The sequence below is a fragment of the Capsicum annuum genome, chromosome 7, assembly GCF_002878395.1.
Source record: "Capsicum annuum cultivar UCD-10X-F1 chromosome 7, UCD10Xv1.1, whole genome shotgun sequence".
Lineage (NCBI taxonomy): Eukaryota > Viridiplantae > Streptophyta > Magnoliopsida > Solanales > Solanaceae > Capsicum > Capsicum annuum.
This window is the reverse complement of record NC_061117.1, coordinates 1,927,262-1,939,921: the sequence shown is the minus strand read 5'-3', so window position 1 is coordinate 1,939,921 and position 12,660 is coordinate 1,927,262. Positions and strand designations below refer to the sequence as shown.

Below are 12,660 nucleotides of genomic sequence, written 5' to 3'. Positions count from 1 at the left end.
TGAGCGAGTGAAGTGCCTCATAAAGAAGGGCGAGTTATATGTATAACTTTTGTGAGCAGCGATTTCACTTCAGGTTCCAAGTGCATCTAGTAGGAATTCAACCTACGAATTTGCCATAGTATAATTGATTGAGGTGGGAATAAAGAGAATATTCCCTTGCATGCAGATCTTAAAGTCGTGGATCTCCTGATGGCCGGTAGCTACTTTTTTCTCTCCTTATTAGTGCATTAGTGCCAACTCTGCTAGGTATAGGTAGGGAGTATTCTTCAAGGCACATTACTCTCAATTAAAAGGGAAGGTACCCCTGCGAAGGGGTTGGGACGAACACTCTACCACATAGTGGAGTGGATAGCTAGGACTAAAAAGGTAGAGATCGTGTACAACAACAATCCTATATTTGATGTCGATTCATCCACACTTCCATTCCTTATAGAGTAAGGCTAAATGCTTTCTAGTTGGGAGCTGTATCAGCGGTAACATCCACGTATGCCTCCGTGAGAAGGGTGGTGGACAGAAATAGCCTTGTTGTACCTCACTCTCATCTTCAATGGGGTTTGCTCTTTATTTTTTGGGAGAGTATGCCAATATGATCTTAATGAGGTGCGGGGCTTTGCATCTGACATTAGTTGGGCTTCTCTCTTCAGGAGCCTGTGCCCTAGCCTTTTTGTGCAATAAACCCCTCCGGTCGAAAACTAGTGGTAGGTGGTCCTGCAGAGCTTTGGGAAAAGGGTAGCCTTGTGTGTAAGCACAACAATGAATCGTGGAGAACTCTCAGATGAACTATCTAAGATTAGGGGGGGATCCTCAGTAGTGGTGACCCTTTCACTCTTTCACGGACTGATACTGTACTGAATGCTCATACGGGAAAGTTGACTTCTGGATCTGGAACCAGGGGGATTGCTTCGAGAAATCCTTTCTTTATCGTCTACTCAGGGGGGTGCATACATACCTACATGGATTACAGGTGACAGTTACAAGAATAGCGGGGAATTTAACAGTACCCAACGACATTCAAGGATGGATGTAGACCCATCGAGCAGGGATAATCATTTCGGTCCTGGTAGAAGTGGCATCCATTCTCAAGAACGAAAAAGACTGAGCTGAGGGAAGCCCTATGAGTCACTGAAACGATAGCAGGAGTGCCCTTTTTCTATCAATAGAGGAAGCCAAAAATGGGCTTTGCTCCCCTTTACAATATGAAGAAAGAAATAAGGGTCGAAGTTTAGACCGCTCACAGTAGTTCTACCTATAGAAAGGATCATGAAAGAGGTAATCAGAATGGTACTCGAATCCATTTATGATTTTGAGTTTCTAGACGCATCGTACTATCACTCGAGTTGAGGCTTCCACTCCATCCTAAGAAGGATCAAAGAAGAGTGGGGAACCTCTTTCAGGGATTTTGAATTCGACATCAGGAAGTGTTTTCACACCATCGACTGACATCAACTCATCCCAATGTTTAATAAAGATATCGATGATCCCAAGTTATTTTACCATATTCAGAAAGTCTTTTCTGCTGGATGACTCATAGGAGGTAAGAAGGGCCCTTAATCCATCCCACACAGTGTATTACTATTGGTCCTACCAGGTAACATCTACCTACACAAGCTCGATTAGGAGATAGGGAGGATTCGATAGAAGTATGAAATTCCAATTGTTCAGAGAATAAGATCGGTTCTTTTAAGAGCAGGTCGTATTGATGACGAAGAAAAGTCTTCCAAAGAAGCAAGCTTCAACGCTTCCCAATACAACAGAGACATCATTATGGGGAGGTTAAAGAGCATCTAACACAAAACGGCCTTTTATTCCTTTGTTTTGTCATGGCACGCCCCCCACAAGGTACCCCTGACTTCGAAGGGGACCAGAAAATGCCTTTTATTTTCCACCCTTCGTCGGCCTTTGCCGCCTTCCTTAAAAATCCCTCAAGCCTTCTTTGTCCTGCCTTCTTCATAGAAGCTGCCGGGTTTTCCCAAAAGTCCGAATTTTATGGTATAGAACGCTGTAATAATAATTGGGCCCTGAGAGACTCTTTTAATTATTGCAAAAGAAAGGGCCCGCTGATAAAGCTGGCCAGGGAGGCGATACTTGTTATCAGGTCAGAGAGAGGCCTATCCCGTATGCTGCCCCCCTTAAAAACGTATTACTTAATAAGGATTTGTTATGCGTGATATGCTGATGACTTACTACTGGGGATCGTGGGTTCCGTCGAGCTTCTCATAGAAATACAAAAATGTATCGCCCACTTCCTATAATATGGCTTGAACCTTTGGGTAGACTCTGCAGGATCAACAACCCTAGCTGCATGGAGTACGGTAGAATTCCTTGGTACGGTTATTCAGGAAGTCCCTCCGAGGGCGACTCCCATACAATTCTTGCGAGAGCTGGAGAAGCGTCTATGGGTAAAGCACCATATCCATATAACTGCTTGCCACCTACGCTCCACCATCCATTCCAAGTTTAGGAACCTAGGTAATAGTATCCCGATCAAAGAGATGACAAAGAGGATAAGCGAAAGAGGGAGTGTACTGGACGCGGTTCAACTAGCAGAGACTCTTGGAACAACTGGAGTAAGAAGTCACCAAGTAAGCATCTTATGGGGGGACGTCAAGCACATACGGCAAGGACCAAGAGAGATATCGTTGTTACATAGCTCAGGTCGGAGCAAGGTACCATCAAATGTGTAACAGGTAGTCTCACAATCGGGTACTCATGCCCCAACATTGTCATTGTATACTCCCGTGGGTCGGAAGGTGGCGGGGGAAGGAGGGGGACACTAAGCGAGATCTATCAGCAGTGAATTCCCCATACAAATAGAGGCACCTATCAAAAAGATACATTGAAGGCTTCAGGATCGAGGTCTCATTAGCCGAAGAAGACCCTGGCCAATCCACGTGGCCTGCTTGATGAATGTCAGTCACGGAGACATCATAAATTAGTTCGTGAGAATCACAAAAAGTCCTCTGTCCTACTACAGGTGCTGCGACAACCTTTACCAAGTCTGAATGATTGTCGTCCACCAGATCCGCTGGTCTGGAATATTTACCTCGGCCCACAAGTACAAATCCTCGGTGCGGAATATAATCCTAAAGTACTCCAAAGACTCAAATATAGTTAATCAAGAAGGTGGTAAGACCATTGTAGAGTTCCCCAACAGTATAGAGCTTGGGAAGCTCAGATCCGGTCAAGATCCGAACAATAATGAACACTCAACTACTAGTAAAAGAGGAGAAAGTTGACTTTGAGATGAGAAAGAAGGTGCTTCTTGCTGCTTTATTAGTAAGTAAGCTTGTTTTATATCTCCTAAATAAAGGCGAAAGATCACTCCTAAAAGCAAGCTTTCTTTTATTGACAATTCCATACTACAGAATTTCATTTTCCTTCCTGCTTAAGGCACTCATTCGGATGGAAACCCTGATTAGAAAGGTGGCCTAGCTAACATAGCTATCCGTCAGAAATAGCTGCATTCCGTTGCAGGCTACTATAGAGGTATATAATTTTCTGGGTGTTAAGAGAGATATTAAATCGAAAGTGGACTTGCTTGCTCACTGGCTAGATCGGGCTGTCTGTACCATTGCTAACTCTTCTGCCTCTAAGGAAGCTTGAAAGAGGGAATTCTCTGATCTATGACCCCAAAAGAAAGATAGTCTTTTTTTCGATTCCGCGCATTGGAACTGAAAAAGGCTATTCATAAACAGTCTTTCTTGCTTCTTACCTCTTATCTTATTGTAGTAGATAATCAAAGAGAGAAAATCCTATTAATTCATTTTGAATAAGGCTACGCTCCTTTAAGCCTTTGAAAGTATTGAAAATAGAATCTTTATTTTCAGGCGGGTTTTCTTCTCCACCAACAACCAAGACGCATGAAAGCGGTTTCCAGCACTGCTGGAAAGAAAGATATGATGGCATGAAACTCGATTACGTACGTTGATTGTTCGTCCACTTCAAACGCTCAAAACAGACCATTTTCCATGTCAAATGACAGGGATTGGTTTGGTTACTTAGGGAATCCCAAGCAAAGCAATCTACGCAATTTTTGGGTTCAGTAGTAGAAAAAAAAGGGACCTCTCACTCAATTTAATAACATGTTCTAGGGCATCTTTTCCTAATAATAATGTTCATATTTGACCCGACTTTTTGGGCGTTCCATGATTAAACCGACTAGCGGCACTTTTGAGATGCCACCTTGAAATATAAAAAAAGTGTTTTAAATTCCATTTGACTCGGGGAGTCAGGGACCCTCCAATAGAAACCTCTCTTTTTTGTTGTCGATAAGTTCTCCCTCAGTGCCCTAATATTCATAAGAAATGCTGATTGTTGAGAGACTACTTTATGAAAGCCCGGTTAGGCCTCAACCAACAGCCTTTCTTCGTTTTGTGGTGGGTTTCAAGCTAGCTCCTATTTCAGCATATCATCTTGATCGATTTCTAAAAAAAAGGAAAGAAACGTAGTTTTTGATTATCCAGTTCTATATCAAAAATGAGCAGTTGATCCCATGAAAGCAATGCTGGCTTTGTTGTGGGTTTAACTGGAATTGTAAGAAGTGAGGTAAATTGCCTTTCTCCCAACCCCATATGCCTTCTCTGCTCATGCCACTGGTGATGAACTCACTATGTCTATTCAACGTCAAACTCAGAGTTTTTCTTACTACATAGGCGGATAAACGAAGCCCCAGTCTTTTTTGTCAAACCTCAACCCCCTTATTAGTAGCCGAAGTAAAGGCCAGCATGAGATCAAAGTCACTTGCCATCCGTTCGCTCTCTGTTCAACAAAGGCCATCGATATTCCCTTACTTCTCAAGTTTTGAATTTTATGAGCCCTTTGATTGTATCCTATAATAAAATTTCTCTGATAAACATCTTGTCGATGATTAGATTTTCACATATTATTTAGAATCTTCGTGTGTGCTTTTCGCCTAGCTTCTTTGTGTAAAGAACCTAACTCATCTGAATTTAAGAAAAATGAACCATTTAACCTTTTAACCAGTGTATGCTAAGTAGTGGAAATAAAAATCTGAACTTTCTTCAATCTGAACCAGAACTTGAATAGGAAAACAAGTGGACACACCCACAAGGAAACCCATCTCGAAACCAGCGAGTTGCCTAAAACCTCCCTTGTTGTCTTGCTTGCTTTTGGATAAGAAAGACTAGTCACTTTAACCTACCTTCCTAGCTTTAGTTGCCTTAAGGCTTGTCTTTCTTTCAGAACCTTGTTACTTTGTTGCTGTCTTTTTGCCTGAGGCTTTTGAAAAAAACTACTTACTCCAGTCGGTTAGTAATCTACCTCTTCCGCTTTCAGGCAAGGGTAGTTCTGAAGGGAGAGTTGAGCGGAATTAGGCATAAAGAGCAACAATCGATATTGATAGTTCCCCCGCTAGGGGAACATCAGGAGGGGGACTGCTCTATGTTCATTGATTCTGTTTAGTACAGTATAGGAAACCCTTGTTTGAGTGAGAGCTTCTAGAATTCCATTCATTTCGCAATAAGAAAGTTTTCCACATAGAGGTTGAAGCTACTTAAAGCGAGAGTGCATCCAAAAATTCGAGAAGAGTGCTCGGCCTTAGTTGAAACAATTGTAAGTGTCAATGGACCGATTTCACTAGCAGAGCACTTTCTCCAATATGCATAAACAGAGATGCCACTTTCAATGATGGACACAGGCCCTTGTGTTAAAGTAACATTGAGTTTCGCTTGGAAACCGGCAAGTTTCAAGTTTTGAAATAAGAGGTACCCTTTCTTTACTTTAGAGTCCGGTAGGTCAATTAAGTTGCCTAAATCTCTTCCATATCCACTGCTCTATAGCTTCCTTCCTCGCTTCATCTTCGGCTTTTAGAGTTGTGAACTAACCTCTGTCTTCTACAGCCAGACAACTGGTAGATAAGCTGGGCATCTAAAGAACATAAGATCCGAGTTACCTCCAGGAATAAAAGTCATCTTTGTCAACTAGGGAAATTGGCACAACCAGGCATCTCAAACATTGATAAGGGAAGAATCAGGCTTTCATTAGGATAATATTTCTTTCATCTGAATGGCAAGGCTTGCTAGTTTCTTGAAGTACACTCGCATCTATCTATCTATGTCATAGTTGATTGGAAGGAAGGTCTCAGATGTACCTTCGGCATGTATGAGATTTTCTTTCCTCTATCTATGTCATACTTGGGATTCACTAATAGCCAATTCCAAGTAAATCCTCCCTCCCCCTTGGTCCACTCTATTTCACTCGTTTTCTCTTTCCTTTTTCCTGCAAAAAAAGTTCTGAGATTGCTTTTGTGTGTGTTAGCAATCATCAAACCGTTGACATAGATACGATTGGAGTTCATGCAGTTGGAATGCCTGAGACCACTTTTAGCCTTGCTGCTCTTGCTTCTCTGGCTACTGCTCCAGCTAAGGCTTTCTTTCCGCTTTGACTTGCCTTCCTTATCTTTCAATCTAGACTTGTATGTGTTCCATGACTATTTCGAGTGATTGCTGCTATCTGGCTTGGGTTAGAAAAGCAGAGAAGGATCTTATGCGACTGGTGACCGGCCCGTCTATCTAGTATCTAGTAATAGGACTAGTAGAGTAGAGGCACTATTGGGTGGGGCTTCCTCGATCACAGCTTCTCGCTTAGCTAACTACCAGACAAAGATGTAAATCAACTCCTTATATAGAATGCAGATTGGCATATTCAATAAAGCATCCAGTACAGCAGACAAGTTACTTTCTTATTCTAGCACTGCAAGATCCTCTATCTATTAGCATACCTGTTCCGGCAGTTAGACTAGCGCTCTCTCCCTAATCAATCGCAGTAGCTAGTTGTAAGAGAGCTGAGTGTATACTATCTATGTCATGCCTTAGCAGGTGAATATGAGAGAGAGGATGTAAGTGCATTCTCTTCTTCTCCATCTTCTGGAAAGCACTCTTTGAGCATGCTGATAGAATGATTGACACTCACATCTCTCTCATTTCCAGTGATTTCACTATAGTTTACTAGCACATTCCTAGACTAAGACTAAAACATTGAAGAAGCAAGCTCGCTCTCATTCCAGGAATCAGAGGAAGACATTCTGTCCGGTAATGAAGTACAAAGTTTTCGGCTTGCTTTTTCTCTTCTCTTGTCTTGCAGCGGCAGTCTCAGTCAACCTTGTTCCTGGGCTTCTCTTCTACTCTATCTGCTTATTGGATTGGTAGGTACAGTTTTTCTTCTAGGCTTCTGATTGAACTTGTTGGTAATGGGAGAGAAGGTAATCGATAGATAACTAGTAAGTAAAGCTATGGACTGGGTTCTCACTCTAAGCCAGTACCAGTAATTTGAAAAAATGATAGACATCTAGCGCATTCACTCATTTTTTCTTTCATATAGGCCAACTCAAAGAGGGAAATGCAAGGGGCGTTAGGGGTATTTTTTGCCTCTTCTACTACTAGGAAGAGAGATCCTCTGTCATTCTTCACTTTGTTCGAGAATCTACTGCATATGAATAGGCTCTTCCTTAGGGCTTCAAAGAGGAAGCAGCTTTTTTCCAAAATTACCAGGAAAATAAAATGAAATTTTTTTTGTAAAGCCACCTTGCCACCCACTGCCACTAAATCACCCCTCCCTAAGTTAAACTGGTGCTTGCTGTTACTCCAGGAGCCGTTTCAGCAGGTGCTAAAAAATAGGATTTTTGTATCCATTGAGCAAAAATGGGTTGTAATTGTATAGCGGTAACTTAAAACATATCTTGAGGACGCCCTAAAGCGCTCATGGTATCATTATGAATATATAAACCAAAACTGTGAAAGCTTAGAGATATACATGCCCAGTTGAGATGGGATATGATTGCATCACGATGCCTAAGGACACGATCTAATAGATCGTTGTACCGATTAGTTGGATCATAATCTCTTATCATAAAAATGGCTGCATGCGCAGCAGCACCAAATATGAGAAATCCACCAATCCATATGTGATGTGTGAACAATGACAGTTATGTACCAGAGTCAGTAGCTAGATATGTATATGAGGGCATGGAATACATATGATGAGCTACAACAATGGTTAAAGAGCCTAACATAGCTAAGTTAAGAGATAATTGAGCATGCCATGACATTTTTAGGATCTCATATAGGCCTTTATGGCCCTGACCTATAAATGGACCTTTATGGGCTTCTAAAATATCTTTTAGTCAATGACCAATACCCCAGTTGGTCTTATACATATGACCCTCTATCAGGAAAAGAATTACAATAGATAAATGGTGATGGGCAATATCAGTCAGCCACAGACCCCCAGTTATGGGATCTAATCCTCCACGAAAAGTAAGAAAGTCTGCATATTTTGACCAATTCAAGGTGAAAAATGGGGTTGCTCCCTCGGCAAAACTGGGATAAAGTTGAGCCAAAAGATCTCAATTAAAGATAAATTCATGAGGAAGTGGTATCTCTTTAGGATCTACTCCAGTGTTTAGAAATTGGTTAATCAGTAAAGATACGTGTACTTGATGCCTCACCCAAGAGAGAGACCCAAGTCCTAGTAGCCCTGCCAAATGGTGATTCAGCATAGATTCTACATCTTGAAACCAAGCCAATTTTGGTGCCGCTTTATGATAATGAAACCAACCAGCAAAAAGAATGAATGCTGCAAAGACCAATGCCCCAATTGCTGAACAATAGAGTTGTAATTCACTAGTTATTCCAGATGCTCGCTAAATCTGGAAAAAAACTAAAGGTTATTTGTATTCCTCAGAAACCCCCACCTACGTCACCATTTAATATTTCTTGGCCCACTATTGGCCAAAACCACCTGGGCACTAAGCCCAATGTGAGTTGGATCACTTAGCCACTCTTCATAATTAGAAAAACGAGCATCGTGGAAATACAAGCCGCTCAGCGAAAGGAAGATGATAGAGAGTTGACTGAAATGTGCACTAAATACTTTTCGAGAGATCTCCTCTAAATCACTGGTATGGCTATCAAAATAGTGAGCATCAGCATGTAGGTTACAAATCCAAGTGGTAGTATCAGGCCCTTTAGCTATTGTTCTTGAGAAATGACTCGGTCTGGCCCATTCCTCGAAAGAAGTTTTTACGGGATCCCTATCTACCAAAATTTTAACTTCTGGTTCCGGTGAACGAATAATCATTGAGTCCTCCTCTTTCCGAACAACACATACAAAGAGACCCGCCAACAGTCAAATAATTAGTGAACCTTAGAGATAGAGAGATATTTCTATAATTAGTTCATTTCTCTTCTATTTTTCTATCTCCCATCTATCTATTTTCTTTAGTTATTTACTAGAGAAATTATGATCTAGAAGTCGATCCGGGGCAAGTGTTCAGATCTACTATGACATAGCCTTGAGGCGCTCAATAGACCCTTTAACCTTTTAAAAACCTTTTTGGGCTTTGGATTGATCCAAAAAAGACTTTTTTGTGCAACCTAGTGTATATTCATAAAAGTTATTAGATAGAGCTCTTTAATTTTTTACGTAGAAGATTGTAGAATTAGATTTCTTTCCACTTCTTGATGGGATTATGCACTGGTTCGAGGGAAGAAAGACTAGAAATGGATTAGCTTAGCTTACAAGTAGGCGGGCTCTAACAGAAGTGCTAATGGCTGGATTTACTTTTCTAACAACACTGCCTGGCTTGGAACTGATCTAGAGAGAAAGAAAGTCCTATTCTTCAGTCGCCGTCCTCCCAGTCTGTTAATCTCTAGCTTTTGGACCTTCAATAGCTGAGCACATCTTTCTCTCTTGAGAATTGTCAACCATATAGTTAGGGTTGCTTTCGATGATGTCGATCCAACCAATCCAATCATAGTTGCTCAAATAGAATGACTTCTTTACCTTATTTAGTTTAGCTTTTGTGTAAAAGTCAATGAGTCCTCCATTATGTTGGGTCAATAGGGAATCAAAGTCGGCATGTCAAAAAATTATCCTGGTCCTATCAAACCAGTCACTTCGTACCTTGCCTGAAGGAAGGAATGACTCAAGGGATAAGACTGTGGCTTAGCTAGAAGGCTAATAGCCGTACCAGAGAGCTATACCTAGAACAACCAGACCCACCACCATTCACTGCATTGGTCCCAAACTCTAAAACTTCAAGATTCAAGGAGCATTTCCTGGTCCTCACCTTGGAATTTGAGACTGGATATCTTAGTAAATTAAAGAAGTGCTCAGACTTAGCTGTGATCAATCTTCCTTGAAGTTCGATTAACTACGTGGGAAAAATGTCAGTTCAACCTCAATACCTCAAGTAATGGTAAAGGAAGAATCCAAAGATGAGAATGAGGAAGTAGAGAGCAACCAATCTTCTTGTAGTGGAGTTGAGACATGTTCTTTATATCTTTCTTGATAAACAATATTCATACCTTAGAATTCACTTCTTGATTATGCAATCCTGTTTGCACAAATAATAGGTGCCGTTCGAAGCTCTCGAGATGACAAACGCAGTTATCGAATTACTTTGGAATTTCTACGGTTGAATCAAAAGTTATTTAAAGGTCAAATTTGGCTAGGGTTTGTTCTTTCTCAATGATTGATGATGAAAATGAGTTTTTTAACTCATATAAATGTATATATACACATATTCCCATCCATAATATAATAGGAAATGACCATAATGCCTTTAAAATTTAAATAATGTCAAATCTGTCCTTTGGTGGACTGTTTTGGTAAGCTAAAGTAGATCAACCATAACTCTTTGCTCTGATATCAGATTTGGGTGAAATTGGTATCGTTGGAAGTATAATTCAAAGGGATTTCATTTCATATAAACTAGGCCACCCAGTTCGTCCTGTACAAGGATTTATGGTCGTTTGAAGTTGACCCTAAAAATCTATTTTGATAGGCTGAAGTAAAATGAGTATAACTCCTTACTCAGACATTGGATTTGGATGAAACCAATTGCATTGGAAAGAAGAATCAAAGATGTTTGTTTTCATATGTCTCAAATATCCCATTTCATTATATTAAGGGAGTTATGATCATTCAAAGTTTACCCAAAAATTCGGCTGGCCTCAGTAGTTAATTTCCTGCACATTTACAATTCCCAAATATCCCGGCCATCGTTTTATAGTTTCAAACGTGCTCGATTATATCCAAAAACTATTCATTTTTGAAAATATTTATATCGTTGGAAAGCTTATTCAATAACCTTCGCATGGAACCATCGATGGGCAAATTTTGGTATAAATAAAATAAAAATTTAATTCCATATAAATAAGACAAATACACATACTTGAATACGCCAATACACGTACTTGAATATGGGGTGTTACATCCTTCCCCCCTTTAGGACATTCGTCCTCGAATGTTAGCATAGTTATTCAACCGAAATAAGTTCAAGTCCATCATTAATATTCACATCATCACATAAATACTATGCATATATAAAAAAAAAACTTACTTGTTAATGTTCTAGCTCCGTTTCTTGAACTTCCTCTTCATATTTGAACAAATGAGGGTACTTAGATTTCATTGGTTCCTCAGCTTCCCATGTAATCTCTTCCCTTTGGTGATTTCTCCAACGTACTTTCACAGATGCTATCTCTTTATTTCTCATCTTCTTAACTTGACGATCTAGAATAGCAATAGGAACTTCCTCATAGGTAAGATCTTCCGCAACTTGCACATCCTCAGTAGAAGTGATATGTGATGGATCTCCGATGCACTTTTGAAGCATTGACTCATGAAATACCGAATGTACTGATGAGAGCTCTTGGGGTAGCTCTAATTCATATGCAACTTGTCTAAACCTTCGAGTGATCTTATACGGGCCTATATAACGTGGACTCAACTTTCCTTTCTTGCCAAATCTCATTACCCCTTTCATTGGTGATACCTTCAAAAATACCCAATCACCTATAGAAAACTCTAGCCCTCTCCTTATACTATTCGCATATGACTTGTGTCGACTTTGGGCTGTTTTCAATCGTTGCTGGATTACGTTAACCTTCTCTATGCCTTGACAAACAAGGGTCTGAACAAAAGAGTTTCACCCACTTCGAACCATCCTATTGGTGATCTACACTTCCTTCCATATAAAGCTTCATATGGTGCCATTTTTATACTTGAATGGTAGCTATTATTGTAGGCAAACTCAATAAGAGGTAAATGATCATCCCAGTTGCCCTTAAAATCTGTTACACAAGCTCGTAGAATATCTTCAAGTGTTTGGATGGTACGTTCTGCTTGTCCATCTGTTTGAGGGTGAAAAACTGTACTTAACTTCACTTATGTTCCCAAACACCTATGAAAAGACTTCCAAAAGTTTGCGATAAATTGGGTTCCCGAATCTGATATAATAGAGATTGGCACTCCATGTAATCGGACTATCTCTTTAATGTACAGCTTCACATACTCTTCAACTGTGTAAGTGGTCCTAACTGGTAGGAAATATGTGGATTTGGTAAGCCTATCAGCAATCACCCATATAGAATCAAACTTCCGGGATGTACGAGGAAAACCAATAACTAAATCCATGTTGATCATGTCCCACTTCCATCTTGGAAGATCAATGCATTGCATATAACCTCTGAGTTTTTGGTGCTCAACTTTAACTCTTTGACAATTTGGACATTCAGCTACAAATTCTGCAATGCTCTTCTTCATGTCATTCCACCAATACATATCTTTCAAATCTTGATATATTTTGGTTGATCCTGGATGAATGGAATACCTTGAAAAATGTGCCTCTGTCATAAG

At 40.3% G+C, this 12,660-nt stretch overlaps 2 pseudogenes; one reads left to right on the top strand and one right to left on the bottom strand.

The window, feature by feature from the left end:
• Nucleotides 1–391: 391 nt before the first annotated feature.
• On the bottom strand, nucleotides 392–1,011 carry LOC124885538 (annotated as a pseudogene).
• Nucleotides 1,012–1,017: 6 nt separating this feature from the next.
• LOC124885537 lies at nucleotides 1,018–3,002 on the top strand (annotated as a pseudogene).
• Nucleotides 3,003–12,660: the final 9,658 nt, after the last annotated feature.